Source organism: Lissotriton helveticus, chromosome 11 (genome assembly GCF_964261635.1).
Source record: "Lissotriton helveticus chromosome 11, aLisHel1.1, whole genome shotgun sequence".
Classification (NCBI taxonomy): Eukaryota; Metazoa; Chordata; class Amphibia; order Caudata; family Salamandridae; genus Lissotriton; species Lissotriton helveticus.
In genome coordinates this window covers 1,031,040,558-1,031,062,788 of record NC_136072.1, presented here as the reverse complement: position 1 = coordinate 1,031,062,788, position 22,231 = coordinate 1,031,040,558, and the positions used below count along the sequence as shown (strand labels likewise).

At 43.2% G+C, this 22,231-nt stretch overlaps 1 long non-coding RNA gene across 1 annotated transcript in view; it reads left to right on the top strand.

Moving 5' to 3' along the window:
• The window catches only part of LOC144792435 (uncharacterized), a 142,856-nt gene extending 121,091 nt beyond the window's left edge, over positions 1-21,765 (top strand). Inside the window, exon 4 of the long non-coding RNA XR_013602557.1 lies at positions 18,864-21,765. This is a non-coding gene — a long non-coding RNA (uncharacterized LOC144792435). The remainder of the gene's footprint in view (positions 1-18,863) is intronic.
• Positions 21,766-22,231: the final 466 nt, after the last annotated feature.

Genomic DNA, 22,231 nt, shown 5'->3' with positions numbered 1-22,231 from the left:
TCCCCCTCTCACCCTTGCTTTTTGCCCTCTCACTAGAGCCTCTCGCGTCTAGGATACGACAAGATCTCTCACTACGGGGGCTCAAATGGGCAGATGGATGGGAGGACCGAATCTCGCTCGATGCGGATGATATCCTCTTGTACCTTGCCTCCCCCTCCAAGTCCCTTAGAGTGGCCCTAGATATATTCACCAGTTTCGGGAAAAACTCAGGTTACAACATCAATTGGGGGAAATTGCTGCTGTACTTCCTACATGTTGCCCCCCCCTTCCATACCGCGCGATTACCCAATCAAGGTGGCCACAGAAGGGTTCTTATACCTCAGTGTTTTTATCTCCACGGATGTGACGACCCGATACGAGAGGAATCTCTTACCACCTCTGCAAAGATTCAAAAGGAACACTGTCACCTGGAAGAGGCTCCCGCTGTCCCTACTGGGTCAGGCGGCCCTTTTCAAGATGATGGCGCTGCCACGTTTCCTATATGCCCTCAAAAACTATCCAGATTTAGTCCCACAGAAGTATTTTGTAGATATTGATGCCACCCAGAGGGACTTGTTGTGGGCCGGAACGCCACGCATTTCACTCCAGAAACTTACATTGGGGTGGTACGATGGGGGTATAGCGCTCCCTGACATTCGGAAATACTATTGGGCAGCACACCTCGCGGCCATAAATCTGGGCACGTACATCGGTGGGGATGATCCCGGTTACGGGATGGACAGGTGGCTCCTCCCCGGGGGGAACTTTGAGGCAGCGCTTTATTCTAAACCTAATAAATATCCCCTTACAGGACCTACAAGGCACTCTGTACAGCTCTGGCATATTGTGAACCGCAAACTGAGCTGGGCTGATAGACTCACTTTAGCTACCCCGCTCTGGGTCTCCAAAAGGTTGGGTACAATGGGTCGAACAAAAGGGTTCCGCAACTGGGACCTGATAGGGATCTCCCGTATAAAGGACCTATGGGTATTTACTGGTATGGTGACATTTGCCTCACTAAAGCAAACATATGACCTAGCGCAAACGGAACACTTTTGTTACCTACAGATTAGGCACTAACTACAGGCTAATATTCCCCCCGGAACAATGCTCCCAGAGTCTTCCCCTCTAGAAGACAGATTGCTGGACGGCCATCGGCCAGAAAAGGCAATCTCCTTTACGAATAAAAAACTTATCCACTACACCCCTGACCCCTTGCTTGCACTCAGGAGAAAGTGGGAGACTGGCGGTTTGGAGATTGATGACGAAGAATGGAGGGAGGCACTCTCTTGCCCCAAGTAGGGATATCAGTAAAACTGAGGCTGATACAACTGAAAATACTACACCGAGTTTACATCTCTGGTACATGACTAGTATTGATGGGTAGGAGTGTGGACAGACTTTGTAGGAGACAGTGTGGGGGGGACTTTTCTCCACACACTATGGGAGTGCCCTCTAATACAAAACTACTGGAGGCGGGTGCACAACTGTATGCGTGCGGTCTGGGGGGTTGACCTGCGACCGGAAGCTAAAATATGCCTCTTTAATATTTGGGAGCCTACCGACTTATCTGCAAGAGGCAAACTATGGCCGATACTAGGAAAGGTAATAGCAAAACGCAATATAGCGTGTTTATGGGGAGCGGGAACACCTCCGACGCTTAGTGCATGGAAAAAAGACATCGACTGGTGTATGCTGCATGAAAAAACTGTCTATGTAGCCCGGGGTTGGCCCAGGAAATGGGTGGCAATCTGGTCAAAATGGAATGAATATCGCGGTAACTTATGTGAACCTCCTCTGATCCCCTCCCCTGACGAGCCATCAACGCCTTAAGTGTTCTTTGTATTACTACCACCGTGTGTACTATGCGTCAGGGGTAATGTAGTTCGAGGACAATCTGTGAATGCAACACTGTAATAATTGTTAATAATTGTTAATTGCTGTGTACTGACCAACACTTTCTTTTTGCAATAAAAAGAGTTAAAAAAAAAAAAGAATTTATTAATAAGGAATCTTTTGGCTTCCAATTTGAACGCCGTGTTGAGGAGATTCTGCGTACTTCCAGTGGGAGAGAGTTCCATATCTTTGGGGCAGCGCCGGAGAAGGCTCTGTGCTAAGTTCTCTTTTTGCCAAGGATGAGTGGTTTCAAGAGAAAAGTATTGGCGCTTCTTGAAGCTCTTGCACCGCAAGATAGCTCAAGTTTTTGTGCAAGGTACCTGGGAGTATTGGAGTGAAGGGCTTTGTGCTTCGTAGGACAACCATTTAAGAGATTTTAGGACTGGGGATATGTGCTCATTTCGCTTGGTGCCTGTAACCAGTCTAGCTGCTGTGTTTAGTGATGCCCTTAGTGGAGCCAGGGTGTATTTAGGAAGGCCACAAAGGTAGCGCTGCCGTAGTCAAGCCTCGGCAAGACAAGCGCTTGGACCACCTGCTTGAAATCATTTTGAAGAAGGAAAGGTTTCATATTTCTGAGTGTCATCATCAAGTGGTTTGGTTTGTTCTCTTACACACCTTGCTGATATGATGTTTCATATTTAGGTGCTTGTCCATGGTGACTCCGGTGAGCCGATTTGGCTGAGTCTATGATGAGAGGGGTACAGTTGAAGACAGTGAGGTGACTCAGCCGTAGGTCTAGCGTGGGGATGTGGTTCGGAGGGGAGATGAGCAGGAATTCCGTTTTGGAGGTGTTGAGCAGGAGATAGTTCTCAGTTAACCAGTTTTGAGTAGACGTTAGGGTAGTGTTGAATGAGATGATGTTTTCCGGGAAGAGATTTTCAAATAGAGTTGCGTATCGTCCGCGTACATATTGGAGAGAATGTTAGTGGAGTTTAATGAGTTAGCTAAAGGTTCCAAGAACAGGTTGAAGAGGATAGGGCGGACCCTTGGGGAACCCCCATGAGAACTGGAGAGGGCTGGGAGAGAGAGTGATTTGACTTGTCTGTGGTGAAGGAAGGACAAAAACCATTGTAGCACCTGACCAGAAAAGCCCATCCTTTTTTTCAAAATGGCATGGAGGTTGCCATGATTAACCGTGTCGAATGCTAAGGAAAGGTCAAGGAGGATTAGGAGGCAGGATTCGTTTTGGTCAAGTATTTTTAAAATGTCGTCCATAACATGAGTGAGCGCCTATTCGGTGCTGTGCCCCTTCTGAAGGAATGATGCTGGTCAAGGAGTTCATAATTCTCCATGTGAGCACAAAGTTGGGATTGTACGTATTTTTCTATGAGTTTCGCTAGGGTGGGGCTGTTGGAGATAGGGCTGAAGTTATTGACATCAGCTTTATCTGCTTTTTAAATAAAATATTTTGTATAGGTGATACCTGGGCTGCTTTTAGGCAATCGGGGATCGTGCCTTGTGAAAGAGAAGCGTTTAAAATCCTTGTCCAGGAGGGGATGAGTACAATCTTGATTTTATGTAAGATGGCCGTGGACAACAGGTCACTGATGTGTTTGGATGGGTTGATATTCTGAAGGATCTTATGGATGTCTTTTTCACTGAATGGGGTAAAGGTGCCCCATGACGCATTGCTCTTGGTGTTCAGGCTGGTAGTTCTGCGCTTTTCTAAGAAGTCAAGGGGTGATACTACCCTGGGGGAAGGTAGTAGGGCCTTCTTAGATGCGAGGTTAATGGAGATGAATCTTGCTTTCTCAGTGAAGAAAGCAGCAAGCTTGTCGCAAGAGGGTGGGCTGCCACCTGGGTCAGAGGGGTTTGGACCTACAACTGATTGCTGTTTGACCAATTTGAAAAGTTTCTTGGGGCGGTTTGTCGCTTGATCCGGTTGGTGTCTAAAGTAGTCAGCCTTAGCGATCTTAATTTGTTTGTTGTAGAGGCTCCTAGCCTCTCTAAGGAGTTTTAGTTGGTCCTAGGAGGGATTGGATCACCAGGAACGTTCAAATGCCCTAAGGTTGCGACGTTCCGGGTTTGGATATTTTTGTTGAGGCATTTTTTTGTTGGATTGGAGCAATGTCATCCATGATGTTGGAGGTGGTCGAATTGTAGGAGTCGGTGAGTGACTGCACCTCAACCAAGTCAGCTTGGGAGGTGAGGGCCGATTTACAGTGGGCAGCTAATTCATCAGAGTTTATTGTTCTGCGGTCCCTTTTCCATATTTTTGATTTCGTTGGTTGAGCCTTCCTCATCGACACCTCCCTGTTAATATAAAAGAGAATGCATGGAGGTTGGACCAGTAGTAGTAGTAGTAGCAGATATTTATTGAGCGCCTATTTCACCCTTAGGTCTCATAGCGCTTTGTCAACATAGGAACTAGAGGGAGAGACAGAATTTAAAATAACCATGTTTTGAGATCTTTCCGAAAATATTTGTGGTTTGTTTCCTGGCGAAGTCGTAGCTGCAGTGAGTTCCATAGTTCAGGTGCAGTTTTAGAAAAAGATCTATCCCCATTTTTAACAGTCCAAACTTTGGGGATCCTCGACAAGTGTTTGTTTGATGAGCGGAGGGAGCGCCCTGACTGATATTTAACTAGTTTCTTTGCTAGATAGGTCGGACCCTGGTTATTCAAGGTTTTGTGAGTCAGGCAGCATAGTTTAAAGGAGATCCTACTCCTTATGGGTAACCAATGGAGGGCTTTAAGGCTCGGAGCTGATGGAGATCGGGAAGGCAGATTCAGGACCAATCTAGCTGCCGTGTTCTGCAACACTTGTAGTTTTGACAGGAGTCATTACCATTATTCAATTGATTGATGATTAAGCCCAGTACAAGGGGCAGTCTAGAGCAGAGGGGAATCCATTTAAAGATTTTCTTTAAGGAGCGCATTATTCCGTAACTGGTATGGACCAAGGAATTAATGTGGTCCTTCATGGAAAGTTTATTGTCCATGATAACTCCTAGATTACGAACTGCTATTTTGGGCGGAGGGCATGGTCCCAGTGAAGAGGGCCACCAGGCCGTGGTCCATGCATGTTGTGTGTCTCCGAAGAGCATAATTTCTGTTTTGCTTGCGTTTAGGAGTAAATGATTAGTTGACATTTATTTGTTTACTGATGACATGCACTGTATAAACCTGTGTTGCGTGTCAGTGGGATCTGGTTTGAGAGTGATCAACAACTGCGTGTTGTCGGCATAGGAGATTGTATCAAAGCCATAGTCTCTGATCATTTTGGCCAGGGGCGACACGTAAAGGTTAAAAAGTGTGAGACTTAAAATAGATCCCTGGGGGCATCTTTATCAATAGGTTGACTTTTGGAACAGAAGCCCCCTATTTGTACTTTTGTAGACCGTTCCGACAGGTAGCTCTCCAGCCATTTCAGGGCCGGGCCCTCGACAACAAGCTCCCACAGACGTTCCAGAAGGATGCCATGCGAGATGGTGTCAAAGGACGCCGACAAGTCTAGCAGGATGAGAATAGCGACTGTCTGGCATCCAGGGAAAGCCTGATGTTATCAATAATCTCCACCGAAGCTGTCTCAGTACTATGATAGGATCGGAAGCCTGATTGGGATGGATCCAATAAGTTGTTTTTTTCCAGATATGTTGATAACTGCTGGTTAACTGCTGCTTCCATTACCTTACCAAAAAGAGGTAGGATAGAGATAGGTCTATAGTTAGCGAGTTGTTTGGGGTCAGCTGTTGTTTTTTTTAGGATGGGTCTGATGATAGCGTTCTTCCAGTGTGCAGGCACAGTGGATTCTGAGAGTGAGAGGTTCAAGATATGGGTTAGGTCGGAGATGAGTGCTGGATCAATTTTGGATAAAATCTGTGAGGATGCAGGGTCAGTAGGTGAACCCGATTTCATCCTACTGAGTAGAACGAGGGTGTCATCTTCTGTAAGTTTGTTAAATTCTTTCAGAGAAGGAATGTTACAGAGTTTGGTTTTGTTCTGCCTATACAGAGTGTCTTTGTAATCTGTGGAAAATCTTTATGGATATCATTTATTTTATTTACGAAGAAAGTTGAGAGTGAGTCTGCCCACTCCTGTGAGATGGTATGTATTGATGTGTCTGAGGGGTGGGGGGGGGGGGGTAGAATTCCTTCACAATTTTATAAAGTTCCTTTTGGGAATTGGTGGCTTGATTAATACGTTCTCCAAGATAAAAAAAATTGGCGGTGGCTAAGCTATCCAAATATTGTTGATGTAGGGTTTTTTATTGGTGCCTATCTAGTACACCCTTTGTGCGTCTCCAGTCACACGGGGTAATGGAGTCCAAGGTGATGGTCTGCCCTTTCGATATAATGAGTTCTAATGTTTCTCCTTTAATATGAGTTGGTTGGTCACAGTGTTGAGTCAGTTCTTGATCATTTAAGAATGATTTAATGCAAGATACAGCAAGGTCGTTGGGGTTAGACCAGTAAAAGTTGAAATCCCCAAGGAAGATTTGGGACACGGTTGTATCAACATTGACAGAGATGATTTCCATTAATTGCTTGATGAAGGGGAGATTGTCTCTCGGGGGTGGTGGAAGGTGTGAAGTTTACAAACCGGTAGGTTCATACTTGAGATGCTGAGACAGAGGTATTCACAGGAGGAAGGCTTAGAGGACTCCAAGTGATTATAAAGTTCCACAGTAAGAACTACTCCCAAGTGCGATGGCGTATTAAAGGAGAGCTAACAGGTCGCATCTGCATCAGTCGTGGAGTGCGCCAACGGTGCGTACTGGCACCAACATTATTTACTCTCTACATGAACAATGTAGAGAAAGCACTACAGGTTTGCAGGAACGATTCACCCACATTGAACAATCGGAAGGTTCCTATTCTCCTTTTTGCGTACGATTCTCTTCTTATCTTAAAAACAAAAATGGGGCTCCAATGCCTTACCAATAAATTCCTGGACTTCTGTAAGAGCAGGGGCATTGAGCTCAATGCCAATAAAACCAAGTTCATGGTGTATGGGACGGGCACTCTCAAGACTTTAGGCATTAGAGCTGACACCGAATTACTCAAGAGAGTACATAGCTTCGACTATTTAGGTGTCACACTTACAGAAAAACACAAATGGCTAGCCCAAAACACCAAGAGCAGACTATTAATCTAGCATAGATCCAATGCCATTCTGAGGCTGTTCAAAAGGACAAATTCTCAAACGCTATTACCCCCTCGGTGGGGGTTTATCGGGCCAAAGCGCAAAGTGCTGCCCTCTTCGGTGCTGAGGTATGGGGCTATGCAGATACACATCAACTAGCCTCTGCAGAAAACAGTTTTGCACAGCATCTTGTATCCCTGCCGTCTAGTGCCCCCCTGAACCCGCTTTGCCTTGATTTGGGCCTGAAAAGAATAGCTGGTCTGGCATTATACAAGCCCTTAGCATATTGGGTCTGCCTCTGGTTTATATCAGAGCGTAGTGATTATAGAGACTCTATCAAGGACTTGTTCAAAAATACTAATGCCAGATTGGTACCTTGGTTAAAATTCTTTCACAATTGGTTTTATAGGTTTGGTTTGGCTTGGCAAGATTGTGGGACAATCTGGAATCCATATATAAAGATGATTTGGCCAGTGTTCAAGACCTGCTTTTGGGCATCTATCTATGATCGATATGCAGGCAGCGGGGATAAGGGCCCTCTGACAAATAAATACCTGGAATTTAAGATTACACCCTGTTTTGAACCATTCCTGAACGCTATAACCCCGCCTTTAACAAAGAGTTTGTACATAGAGTTCCTACTGAGATATATAAGCAAATGGAGCAAAGATCTAGCCCCTGGCTTGTGCCCAGCCTGTGAACTGGATTCTGAAACTGAAGTGCATGTTTTGTTTTTCTGCTTGGGGTATCTAGGCTCGTGCAGAAAATGGATACGCCTGATCTGTTTGAAGCTGGGGATAACCAGATATCTTGTTGCCCAGAGAATATTGAAAAGTGATACGTCTCACCTACTTGTGTTGCAGTCAGCCATTTTATAGCAAGTGTCTGGTACAAGCGTAGCAAGCTTCTTTCCCAAATTACCATCTGAGCCAAAGTACATATGAATACTTCTAGTATATATTTGTAATACATTTTATTTACTCAGAATTCCATGAAGCTCTCATTGTAACGGGCATTAGGCACTTTTGAATAATTTAATTATCATGTGAAAAATTATCCTCCCTTGTTTAGAGCACGTTTTAACTGTTGACCATTAAGTTTATACCAACATACAATGATGCTTTTGTCTTCTGAACATTTTAAAGCATATTATCTACTTAAAATACCATGGAGCACCAAATGTAATGTGCATTATGTACCTTTGAATACAATTAATTATTGCAAGTAAAACTACACTCTTTTGACCAGAGTAATTTTATCTATTGTATATTATGTTATTATTAATACATCATGATGTATTTATTTTTTGGACGTCTGCTACAATTAATATGGGTGATCCAATCCTACAACTAGACTTGTTTTTTATGGGGTGCCATTGTTTTTATACAAGTACATCACATTTTAACTGTTTTTTTCTTTATGAATACTTTGATGGTTTCTGGAGAACCGAATAAAGTATTTTCTATCTATCTATATCATTTGCACTCTAGCATGCAATACTTTCCCACAAATTATACATTATTGCAAATTGCTTCAATGGATTCTATTGCAGAATGTGATGTGGCAAATATGCCTAAATCCTATAACATTTACAGTCTACCATGCTTTTACTATCTGTGGTTAATGTACACATTTGTTTTATTTAAGATTCCAAATGATAATTGTATCTTTTCCTTAAACAGTAGTGGAACCACTTTCACTTTTTAAACATTGCTTTATATATTTAACGCATTTTGGGACTTCGTCTTGGAAGCTTCCCCATAGTGTATCGAACTTGCCCAGGCTATTTTTGGATTCACACCTTCCCCTAATCTTGTCCTGCAAGTGGGGCAAATCCGTTGTATAATCAGACCCAACATGCTTTCAATTTTGGTGAGACTTTGCCTTTCGGAGTACATTTTCTGAACAGTTTAGAACTTTTTCCTACTAACTAGTTGCTACTTTTTATTTTTTTAAGGAATCAACTATACTGCTCGTATTGAAACAAAGAACAATAAAGTATCAAATACAACTCTATTGTTACTACTTGGGTACTCCCCAGGACATTTCACCAACACACATCACATTACTCCCCGGCTAGACTGTATTATTTCAACCATAGTCTCCAGAGTTTGTGAGGGCAACCTGTAGCTTCATAAATGGGTTCCTCTTGCTTCGCACAGCATTCCATTGCAGCACTCAATTCCAGTATCATAGAGGGGTCGGGGGACTTCATTTCCATGCAGTATCCCTTTTCAAAATGATTGTGGCCATTCCCAGCAGAGCTCATTCTCCTCTGCTCCCCCCCTCCCCCACAGGTTGTCCAAGATACCAAAAAGGGCTATTCTAGGTGATCATTCTACTGGTTTCTCTAATACCTCTGATATTGCTAGAAATTACAATATTTGGACACCTCCAGACCTTATGGGAAAAAAATTAGCATTTTGATCTGTGCAATGGAAACATTGGGGTGTTAAATATGCAAAATATAAATATTTCACTTGGGCCAATCTTAGCCAGGTTGAAATCACAATTTTTTTTGGGGGGGGGGGGGCAACATCTTGGCTTCTTTCCACTCTCATCAAGGGGACCAATGCTTGGCTTTCATTTCTCTGTTAGTGCTGCAAATCTGACAGAGGCAATAATTAATAAAGAGTAGTAAACCTGCAATATCACCTCTTCCCCAGTGGCTCCATTAAGGTTTTAGGGCTGTTCTCTGGAAGATCAGCTGATGCAAAAGACACAATTGATGAACAGAATGCAGAACAAATCAAATCATTCCCCCCCAGAAACAAGCATCGTAGGACCGGTTTTGGGGTTTCACCCCTCATCAACCTGGATAGCTTGATCACGGTGATCCCGGGACCCAGGTCTGGGCATACCCCACGCACTTAGGGCGAGGAAGAAAAAGACACACAATTGATGGAAGGAATGCAGAACAAATCAAAACATTCACCCCCAGTCAGGAGATCTGGGTTAAATCCATCATTATTTTGCTCCGCATGCCACCCCAGTTTAGACCTGGCGATATGCAAATCAGTCTTGAACCTGTGCCTCATGGGAACAGTCCACACCGAACTGCCAAGCCAGGTCCTCCCTGGACCAGAAACAAGCATCCTAGGACCGGTTTCGGGCTTTCACCCCTCATCAGCCAGGATAGCCTGATGGTTAGTGAGCGCATGGCGGAATAGTAATTATTATGGAATTGGGGTTTCATGTAAGTCAAACTGTGTTTGAAGTTCCTGGAAGGACCTTATAAATTATCCCTGCCAGACATCTTGCAGCTTTGTGATACCAACCAAGTCCAATTTACGAAATCCCTGCTGTTGGGTGGTGAGCCCCAGGCATCTTCCTTGTCACAGTTGAGTCTCCTGTGTCTATCTCCAATCCCACCCAGTCAAGCCCAATGCCAAGCACCAATTCAGGAACAGTACCCGTCACCTTTGGGAAGTGTTGAGATATAAGGTTACCTTACAGCATGCACATGATATTGTCAGTGCCCATCAGTGACAGTGCTGTCTGGAAGACTGGGCCATCAGACCCCCTACCCCCCCCCTTCAACTCACACACATCCAAAATTCGCCCTTTCCCATAATACAGGCGTAGATCTGCCATACTCTTTCCCCATCATAAGTCATCTGTGTACATTTATAAAACACAGTCCATGCGTGAAGCTCCACCCACAGCAAGAAACAGATTATGGTTGCAAAGTTTTATTCATTTTATTTATTTATTTACCTATTTACCTTTACCTTTGTTCGTCCATTTCAAGCTTGTCTTTTTCTTTTTCATTCTCTTTTTCTTTATTCCTTAATGTTCCTGTCTTTGACTGCATCTTTCACTTTCACCTTTATCTCTGCTTGGATCTGCTTTATATTCTTTTGCTGTGTTAGATTATGGGGGTTCATTCCCCCTTATGTTTCCCTTGATCTTCTATATGTAGCTTGTTTCGGACTGAATGTTTGTGTAATCTTTATCTCAGTCGGACGTTTCCTTCAGTTTAATTTTTCCCTACCCAAGATGGCCGACTCTGTTTGTCCATCTTTTGTGTTCTCCGCTTTAATTCAACTTTATTGCTACACCCCGGACTTGAACATTGAATATCCATTTTTCGATTTTGTGTTCTTTGATTTTTTCCTGTGACTGGCTTGTGCGTTTTCTGATGTTTTTCCAACTTGTTGGGGCGATAAGAGTTTAATTCCCGTGAACGTCCCCTAGCTGAGTATTCTTAGTATGTTTTCCATTACGTTCTTTTAAGTGACTTGCCCCTTTACGGCGTGTTTACCTTGATTCTGGAATACGCTGAATATTGTCACACATCACAAACTGGTGAGAGTCCCGGTAATTTTAGCCAGGGTGTTTGCGCGTTGTTACCACTTTAGTTTACACATTCTTTTCGATAGACCTCACGCTTTTTTGCCGACTCTGGTGTACCCGTCCTGCATGCTATGCTGTTCACTAAAACATCACGGCACTGGGGCAATATTATCTGTCTTTTCGACTTTCAGCCATTTATTCAGTTATTTTTAGACACCGTTAGAGTTTTGAACCTGTCTATCATTCACTTTTCTTTTGGTTTTGGTTTTGTTTATGAAGTTCGTGTGTGCACCACTTTGTCGTTCCACTTTGGGTGGTTCCACCAATGTAGCTTCACCTTTTAGTCTTTGTATTTATGATCGTAGGGTTGTTCTCATATCCTGAATTTGTGTTAATTTCCTTGCAGATATACATTGAGTCCCCTGATGAAGGGACGTTAGTCCCGAAATGCATAGGGATCTTATCACTTGATGCGTAAAGACTTTGGATATTTACCATTGGAGTCGCTATGAATTAATATGTGACCACATGAATAAATTTTGAAACTGGATTATGAACACGTTTTTTCTCCATTTACAATTTATACTACATTGAAGAATACCTGAGGGTGAATTTGGTAGTGTGGGAGCCTCCTACACTCTCCTCTGTCGTTGTTGTGCAAAGTTTTTAAACCATTGGTTTAGGATTATCAGAGGTAAACCAGGCAGGACATCGATTAATCACTGCAGGATTATCATTTTAAAAAGCACCACTTTATCTAGGTTTTCAAGTGGGAATTTAGCGCATTTCAGGAGATCTCTCTTCTCCTTAACAACAGGAAGAGGTTAAGGCTTCATGTCAGGCTAGATTCCAGGGCAATATGTATAACTAAGGGCCTTATTTAGATCTCGGCGGATGGAATACTCTGTCACAAATGTGACGGATATCCCATCCACCATATTACGATCTCCAAAGGATATAATGGGATCGTAATACAGCGGACGAGATATCCGTCATGTTTGTGACAAAGTATTTCCCTATGCCCAGAGCTAAATCAGGCACTAAATATTGGAATCTCAAGTGCCTTATTGGGTCTCATTGTCACCCTTAAGTGAGACTAGAAGAGACTTGGTCTAGTTAACTTTGAGCCCGAGGCCTCTTCATAGAAATCTAAGATTTAGGGTTGAGACAGGATAAGCAACACCTCATCCATGTAAAGTGCTATCATATCCTCCATAGACTCCTCCAACCATAGAGCCCATACCTGTGCATCACATCAAATACACCGTGCTTGGCACTATAATGCAAGGGCGAACAGGAGTGGTGATAGTGGGTAGCCCTCTCTGTCCCCCCTTTGGATGGTGAATGGCGTTGACACAATTCCATGCACCCACACCTGTGCAGACTGAGTAAAGTATCTTGACATATCACCTATAGAGGGGTCCGAACCCCTGATGCACAAGGACTTTCTCCAAGAAGGACCAGTCGAGAGAGTCAAGCGCTTTCACAAAGTCAGTGAGAAAAGAGCACAGGTATCCTTGCTTAGATGCTGTTCGTCTATTGCCACATGCTCCCGGGAAACACAGTGGCAGATACGGCGACTGGGCATGACAGCTGCACTGGTCCAGGTGAATCAGTGATGTTAAAACTTGCAGGAGTCTGTTTGTCAGGGCATTAGCAAAAATCTTGATCTCTGTGGATAGTATGAGGCATATTTGTCTAGGGGCCGACCACGCTTGTGGATGACCACGATTATGACCAGATCTAACTTCAGGGTAAAGGAGTCTCTCTCCACTGTCTCTTTATATAGGTTTAGAAACCTGGAGCGTAGAATCTTACAGATTTGCAATGGGCTCAAGAGGAAAAGTATCCGGTCCAGGTACCTTACCAAAGTTAATTTCCTGCAGAGTGCCCCCTCATTTTCCTCTATTTTGAGGGACTGGTCCAGCTCCTCCCTGTTGCTAACTGTAAAGGATGTCAGTGGTATGTCTGCAAGCAGTAGCCTAGCCTGCTCTTGTAGTGTTCCTGTCAGGCAGAGAGTGTCTGGTAATAGTCTGCAAATGTATGTGTGTTCTCCACTGCTTTATATAGTTGTTGGCCAGTTTGGGCTAGAATCTCTGGGATCACTTTGGAAACTGCCTCCTTCGTGGCTAGCCAGTAGAGGAACTTTCTGGTTTTATCACCCCATTTGTAGACACTCCTGGCTAAGACCATCCATTATTGTTGAGCCTCTTCCAAATAGATCTCTCATTGGGAGGCCTTATCAAGCTCAACTAGGTCGCAGAGCTAAGTTGACGCTCTCGCCCAGCTGCGGCGTTCCAATGCCAGAATTTTAGCCTCGAGCACAACCAGTTGACTTTGCTTATCTCTCTCTTTACACTTAAGGTTGGCCTTGCCCGCATCTGTGATAGCAGCCTTTCCCGCTGCCCATAAGGTGCCAGCTGAGTCCTGATTTCTAAAATAAAAAATGTATAGCAACTCCATCGATAGCAACTGAATGATCCGAAATACCAAGCAGAAAAATATTCGTCTCTGTCGTGTATAGAATATTAGTTGCAGGAAGGAGCACACGGTTTTATGTGCAGCTGAGGTATGTGTGTTTTACTAGCTGTGGGGAGAACAGACTCTTCAGGCATCTCACAACCTTAGTGGGGCCATCAAATCCTCCAGTAGTTTAGCTCTTCCTGTCCTACCTTTGGTGGACACCCTACTGGAGTCCAGAGCTGGATTCGGGGAGGCATCAAAGTTGTCTTCTATAATAGTGATGCCTTGTGGGAAGTTCAGTATCACTGTCTCAGTCCCTTCGAGTGTGAGCTTGGGGAGTTGGTGTGGCACATACACACATAAAAACTTTAGTGTTTCCCTTCAAGGTGGCCTTCCACTCCCCTGAGAGTCCACAGCTGTTGCTGTAAACACCAAAGGGAAGCTCCTATGGAGGAATTTGGTACCCCCTCTAGATCCTCTTGTTTAGGATTCTTTAACCAGGAAAGATCATTGGTGGTATTTGTATAGTAATAATAGTGATATTGTTGGAGACATAATTTATTAGGTCAGTAAAGGAAAACATTTCTCTACTCTCCCTACTGGGATATGAAGGGCCCTCATTATCCGAGCCACTCATCTGGGAATCGGTGGATTCTATGCAAGCAGATGCAACTGATTCTCCACCACCAAGGTGGTGCGGGGAGGGCTTATATCTGTTTCAGATTAATCTTCTGAGTTCCTGGGCCACCGCCTGCCTCTGTAATACTTCATTCTTCTTCCGCGTTTGGGTCTCACTCACAGCCCTAAGGCAGCCAATCACCCTGGCCTCATGGATTCCGACTCTGACTATTGTAGCATCTGAGTGCGTTCTTTTCTGCTGCCCATACCATGTGGCTTCCAAAATTTGAAAGAATTAGGAATAGGAATTATGAATCACTTTGAATTTAACTTGGGAAAATCAGCATATATTGTAGATTCATTGTCTGGAGTTTTTGCTTTAATGCGTCGAAAGAATTTCTCTGTTTTTGCACCAATCTAGTATACTCTGAAAAGAAATTTCAGCTTTCAGTTTTTCTTACTTCTCGGAGGATTATGTCTCTGGACGTAGAGGTGCAGCTGGCAGAGATTTCTGAGCTAACGAAATCTAGGTTCTTTCAATGATAAACCATGGTGAGACCTTCCCTCCTGGAAGCTAGTAATTAGTATAGTTTTCAAGAACTTTTTCTGGGAAGGGAAGCTCTGTACCTTCCGGAAATTCTGCGAATCTAATGTTGTTGCATTCGCTCTAGTTACAGCAGCTTCTGGACCCTGGACATGGAGAGTAGCCAGGACACATTAGTTTTATGATCTTCTGCCTCATCTTGCAAGGTCAAGACCTGACTGTCCACTACTGAGACTACTCTGATCCCATCGGTCCTGGCTGAGAAGAGACATGTGTGCTTATCTCACCAATTTTAGTCTCAAAGTCCGTCCAGGCGGTCTGGATTGCCTGGAGCATGGCACCAGCATTGGTAGCATTGGTCAGTGGCTGACCTGAGGAGTTTTCAGAGGAGCGTCCGGTGCTTCAGCTGGACGAGCAGTGAATTTGTTGATCTCGGCTGGGGCAAAACAGTTTTATCAGAGGGGAGATCCTTTGGTGTTTATTGAACCTCCTCTGTCTGTGTCTGTCTTTTTATTTTTTAAGCCTCTTTCTCGGTCTAAAGCATCTCTGAGTCCCATACATGGTGAGTTCCAATAGGTAAGACATCAAACCACATTCAGGATAGCACCAAATCCCCAGTTGTCAGTTCCTCTCCAACATTCACGTAGAGCCTCCAAGTGGGGCAGAGTAGTGGCCAGTTTTAAATTCAAGTATTTGCTGTATGTGACTTGACCAGCCCGCTTGTTGTGTTCTTGAGGGATATCGAGCACAACCAGCACAAGCAGTTACGGTCACGGCAGGCCCCCATACTTGCATAGAATCTTCGACAGGTGGACCCCAGATGTATGACCACTCCAGCCTATGCCAGTGTTTTCTGGAAGCCTCGTTTAGGGGTATCTAGCCACTCCTGGATGCCTCCTCGCTCACACAACACCAGGGAGGGAGGCTGCACTTGCCTCAAATCTACAGAGCCTGATTCCTCTTGTCATGGTCCCTTCTAGTTTATTTAGCTTTAAGATTGGTGAAAACCCTTAATCTCGGGAGCTCCATCAGCACCTTTTACCTGTTGGGCCTGGGTGGTGGTTCAGGAGCTGTATGCTGTGTTTGGGCGTGCTACACATGTAGCCTAGAGTGAGCTCTTCAGTGCAGGTGCCATACTATCAGGAGCGCACCATGTAGGTCACGAAGCAGCCTCTATTTCTATTGGCCATCAACGGAGGCTGTGGTTGCTAAGATTTTCTCTGCCAATCTCACACAGTCATAGGAAGTTAGAAAGTTATTTCTGGGGGTTTGGGCAGGGTGACTAGCAACAGGATTGGAAAAGCTAGTGGTGGAGATCTGTCATCATAGCCAGTTAAGCCACGCCCCCTAAGCAACCTTTTATTTAATGTATAATTTCAGACCATGCATGACTGTGACATTTTTCCACATCACATTTGATAGGAAGAATCTGTCTATATTTTTTTAAGACTTTACTGATTCCCCTTATACGTTTTCTCACACTACAATAACTTTTGAATGAAAGCTATGTTTATCTGCACATCTTGGTCGTGATTACTGGTATTCTTATCCCCTGTTTCCAAACTGAGCTTAATGAGATCCTTAGTTTTGGTTTTTAAAGCATTGGATTCTACTCCTAGTTTTTCTAATAGTTTTTTGTTCCTGTTGGTAAGCCTCTTCTTTTGCACCTGGGTTAACCTCACTATTGGTGACATGTTCACTTTGTAAATAGCACTGCTGTATTTTCTTCGCACTATAAAAGATGAATAACGTACTGAGGCTTCTTTACACTCAAAGGTACGACCATCAAAGTGCCCCTTTTCTGTGACAAATCTTTTTCACTTTTTACCACGGTGGGTGATTTTTATAAACCACTGTACTGTCTCTACTTCTGTGCTCTCTAGCTTGGACAATATGTTTTGTGCTTATGGTACGTTCTATGTTATACCTATTATAATGTTATCATACAGTGATAAATATTTTCAGTGTATGACTTCACATTTAACTGCCTGTTGGGCTCTATGCGCCATAGTGTTTAGCCACTGTTGATTGAGTTTTGTGTGCACTCATACACTGGATGCTTTTCATTTAGTGGATATATTATATACCATATGGCCTGTGCTTATTTTCCTTGTTGAACCGGGCTTAAAGGAAGTAGCCTCGCCTATTCGTCCTGATGATGAACAAGTCATAAATCAGACTTTGTGTCGAAACATCAATGCTTCTTTTGATCGACAGACTATATGACACAACTACATATTTGAACCCACATAACTGTTGATTTAGAACAAAAATGTAGGGGGGGTACTTTAGTGTAGCCTATATAATTTTCAGCTGTCACTGCGCTGTTTTATTACACTATTTATGATTTATAGATAGTAATCATCACCATTCTGATTTTCACAAACATCATATGTATCATAGGAGAGCTATGAGCGAACAAAATTACCTTTCCTATACATTATTGTCCAGGCCTTCACCTATTATACTAAATGATATGTTTACTGATGGTCCTTCACTGTAAGTAACCCATCTGAATACACAATTAAGGCCTGATTACGATGTCAGTTGGATAGCCTCTGACCACTGATCAGAGGGTTTCTGACCGACATGGTAGGTTTAAAGTCCAACCAGCATATTATGATGACTAGTGGTCGCAGTTTAATCCAGCGAGAGAATCCGACGTAGTTCCGACGGGCCAATCCATGTTGTGCTTTCCGACATGGATTGCATGTCAGAAACTGAATTTAGGGGCCCCTAGTAGGGCCCCATTCCCCCCCCCCCCCCGGCCCTCCGCATTTGGGCCTCGGGACACCTATGGTGTCCCCATAAACATCCCTGCACAGTTTGTCTGGCACCTCATGATGCCAGACACATGGTGCAGGGATGTTTACAAACTTCCATTTTTCAACAGCAGCTCTTGCTGCAGGCAGTTTCGGCTCCCATTGAAAAATGGACATTTGTGACTGCACCATGTGCGGTCACATTCTAATGAGGTTGTTGGAACCGACGATCAATCTCCGGGTGGTTTCTTCCCTGAAACGGTGTCGGTCGGAGGCAACTCCGACCAACTTCGTAATTAGGCCCTTACTGTTTTGGAAAACTTAGTCTTATTAATTGTGCCACAGCATCAAATTTATATTCACGCAAAGTACAGATATCTTGGAGCCATAATCTTGCATTAAAATATATTTTCAGGTATTATGAAGGTACATTTTTTAATAGAATATTCATGCCATGCTAATTTGTAAATTTTTTATTGTTTGATACTATTCAGGATATTTACTTGATGTAGTTCCTATATTTTCCCTTTTTTCCTCTCCGTTTTTGTAAAAAAATAATGTTGAGAGCATTAACATATTGATCAGTCTAATGAGCAGTACTTGTTTTATGAGAACTACTCCAAGTTTTATTTTTTTGACATTTCTGTCGGTATTCATCCATATTCATTTATGTTATCTGCATTTATTCATATTTAGTTTGGGCTTTGTGAAAAATTGAAGCTGCAGCTCGTATATATGTTTGTATATATTGAACCAATACATATATGTTCATGTTATATGCTATATGTATCCATATATGATATAAGTAGACTCAGATCAAAACATGAACATTGTAGCTCACACACATTGACATCTGCAGCTTTTTAATATTTTAATGTTAATTAGAAAACATTATGCTTTTTTAAACTTCCTGGGCTGTCAGAATGTACATCTATTGGCTTTGCAGTTTTGGCGATCAGTACTAAGAATCATTGAAAAGGTATCTTCTTTCTGTTTTTATACATATTAAAAAATACATCTAGACAGGGAAATATATGGTTTTCTGTCTGTATTTATCTGTAAAAATCAATAAAAATGGGAAACCGAGAGCCTTAATTGTAAGCTGTGGCTTTTTAATGTTGATGCTTTATGTATGAATTTATAAAAATAATACTGAAAGTTTAGAGAGGTACAAAGCACGATTAAGACTCCTAGTTAATAATAGTTCTCTTCTCCTTTTCAGTCATCGAGCCCAGTACAGCCATACACCAAGACAACCCATCATCATCCACCTCACATTTTCAGACTCTGACATTCAAAACAGGCAACTTACTTGAGATTGCAGATGGCAAGAAACTTGGACGCTGCCACTCAACCCCAGGCAGCTTCGGACAAGGTAATAAAACAGAGAGGAGGGTGCTCTTTTCAAGCGGCACCAAAAGTACCAGAAGTAGAAGCCTCTGTCCGGACAGCAGTATAGAGAGAGGAACAGGCCCCAAATCCTCCGAGGACACATGCAGCTTCACCAGTGAAGACTTCCAAATGAACTGAAGCTCTGGTTGTGACATATTTTTTATTTTTTGCGGTTTCATCTAGCGCAAATTTGTCCATGGGTAATAGAGCACTTTACATGAGCACCATATTACATTACAACGTCAGATAATGTTTTTTTTCTTGCAGGTGGAGAATACATGATTTGCCCTAATCATAGGATGTTGTGCCGACGCCAGGAACCGAACCTGGTTACCTAGTTCGAATGTTGGGCCACAGCTCGTCCTTTGTGTGGCGTTTGTGACAGTGTCAAAGGGGCAGATTCACAGAACTAACTTAAGACAAAATCCTAAACTTACTACTTTTGGTATTCACAGAAGTTAGGATTTTGTCTTAAGTTTGACTTAAGACAAACAAGACAAACTTAAGACAGACTTAAGACAGACTTAAGACAGACTTAAGACAAAATCCTAACTTAAGTCTGTCTTAAGTTTGTCTTAAGACAAATTTAAGACAAAATCCTAACTCGGGCCCAAAGTGATTAAATTGTTTGCAATGTTGTCTGTGTGGTGGCGTGTGAGAGAGAGATTTATGAAAACGGGTGGTGGGTGAGAGACAGTATCTATTTTTAGGATTTTGTAATTAATTATTTTAGATCTACTTACAGATTTGTTTTTTATGATATTGGGTCATGAAAGAGTGGCACAGGCAAGGAACATTCCAGGCAGAGTCAACAAGAAGACCTATGTCTTGAAATACGCTCTGAATTATGAGGTCTTGTGATTTTTTGTTGTTTTTGCTACGAATAATTCTTCCTATGACATTTGAAGAAGGAGCTGAAAGTGGCTTTTTGGCGATAAGGAATAGCTTCACTTGACACGAGGGGCCTGATTCAAAAACTGTATTTTGTGGCACGTTTTAGACCACATATCATACTTCAAAGTGCTACTCATAAACTACACGTGAAGTTTACACCTCTGCATTACCTATACTTATGTGTGTGGAATTCGACGCCCCAACTGCGGAGTCTCAACACATGTAAGTATGCGTTTTAGTAGTAAATGTAACTGACATTTGTTTTTGCACCTCTCCCTTCTTTTAAAGTGTATACCACTTCCTTTTAGAACAAGCCCTTTAAAGTATATTTAAAGAAACCGAATTGGTTGAGTATATGTCCTTATTTTGTGCCTTTGCTGACAAGCTAATAAAACACCATTAAATGTGATCTGAATCAATAACCTCACAAGTGGTCTTGCTATTAGTAAAGCAAAAGAACAGCTTGTGGAATGCACTATAACATTAATCAATATTCTTATTTTTGATGGGGCAGTATTGTAGTCCATTGAAAAATGTATTGTTGTTTTGGAGCTCCATATTCGAGGTCATCAATCACCCCTGCTTCGTTTTAACTGGTTATAGAAGATTAAGCACAGAGAGGTTAATGGGTGTTTCCAGGACCACTCAGTATGGTCGTGGAAGAAGAAGGGATGTGGGCCAAAGTTTTCTGGTTCCAGTTTCTCCAATTCAGACGCTGGACAAGCTCAACTGCTGTCTTTGCCAATACTTACAATAATAGGTACAGTACTTTGAGCACTTCTGTCTTTTTGGCACTTTAGTGGGAATTTTTGGAAGGCTGATTCACCAAAGTATTCTATTTCGTTTCCATTTATATAAAACTAGCAGCCCGTCCCGACCTTGTCCGGGAGTTTTCAGGCTTCCCCCTACCCCCGCCTGCCCCGACATTGCCCAGCAGCCCGTGCCCCCGCCCGCCCCGTCCCCCGCCTGCCACCTGGCCCGACCCTCGCGTAGCCTGAGTCAATGGAGGTGTTAGTCCCCGTCCCCCGCCTTCCCCGACCCCCGCCTGCCCCGACATTACCTTTTGTAACTCCCCATCCCCCGCCTGGCCCGACACCCGCCTGCTTACCTCAGCCACCGCTCCTGAGTTGACAGCTCCTTGCCGCTCTACTCCTCACTGCTTGTCCGCCGCCGCTCCTCCCCCGCGCCATGTCCGCCTCTCCGCTGGTCGCACCGCCGCTGGCCTGTCCGCTGCTCCTCCTGTGACCGCTCCTCCCCCGCGCCATGTCCGCCGCTCCTCTGACGCCGCTCTGACGCCGCTCCTCGACGTGAGCACGCACGTCGCGGCCGGCGCTACTTTGGGGGGACTACTTTTTTTTAATATACATTTTTTAAATAAGGTTTATTTTTAAACTTTATATAGCCTATAACCATCTACACACCCTGACGATTTCTACGGTGTATCGGGTGTGTAGATTGACGCAGTGGTTCCGGAGTTTACCCGCCTGAAAGTTTCTCCTTTATTATAGTAGTCTAGATAATGTGTTTGAAATATGCATACCTTGATGTTTTAGAGGTTTGTTTGTAAGAAATTGAGAAATGATGAGTGCCAAGGTCAGTAATGCCTATATCCAGTTTTTGTGAAGTTGTTATCATGGTATTTGTATTTAAATGATATGAATGAATACGTTTATTTTTATGTAACTGGAGTAATGCAAGTTAAAGATTTGACCAATAATAAATGTATTGGCAAAGAATACACACTATTCTATGAATCAATCTTGCACACTAATAAGATGAGTAAAACTTTCAGTGATATGAAATCAGGTGACCAATAAAAATAAAATGATGAATCAGAAGTTCACTACTGAAACTATATTTGAAATATCTGAAATGTTTCCTTTGTTCATTAGTGCACTTTCATTAGTGCTAGTGCTGATGGCTGGATAAACTGAATTTCCAGGCAGCAGGGGTTGTGTGAATATTCAGTCAAAGCCCATGGATACCTCACTGAAAGAGCAGAGAAGTGATGCCACCCCGCTCAGCAAGCAACCCCACAGATGATAGCCTGTGTGGCCAATATGTGAGTGTGCTGCTGTTAAAAGTACGTTAAGACCGTACTCCAAGGTAGGTGGGTTAAATGCTCTAATTTCTGGGTTACCCCAAAAAGAATGAAATCCAATGCTTCCTTTATCATGCTACTTCTGTTGGTCCTGCTTCTTTAGAAATTCTCTAGAGGGTGTCATTCAGCTGCGATGAATTGTACTTACTGGCAGAATACTTGCCCTAGTCTAGCCTAGCCTGAGAGTTTCTCGATGTGTAGAA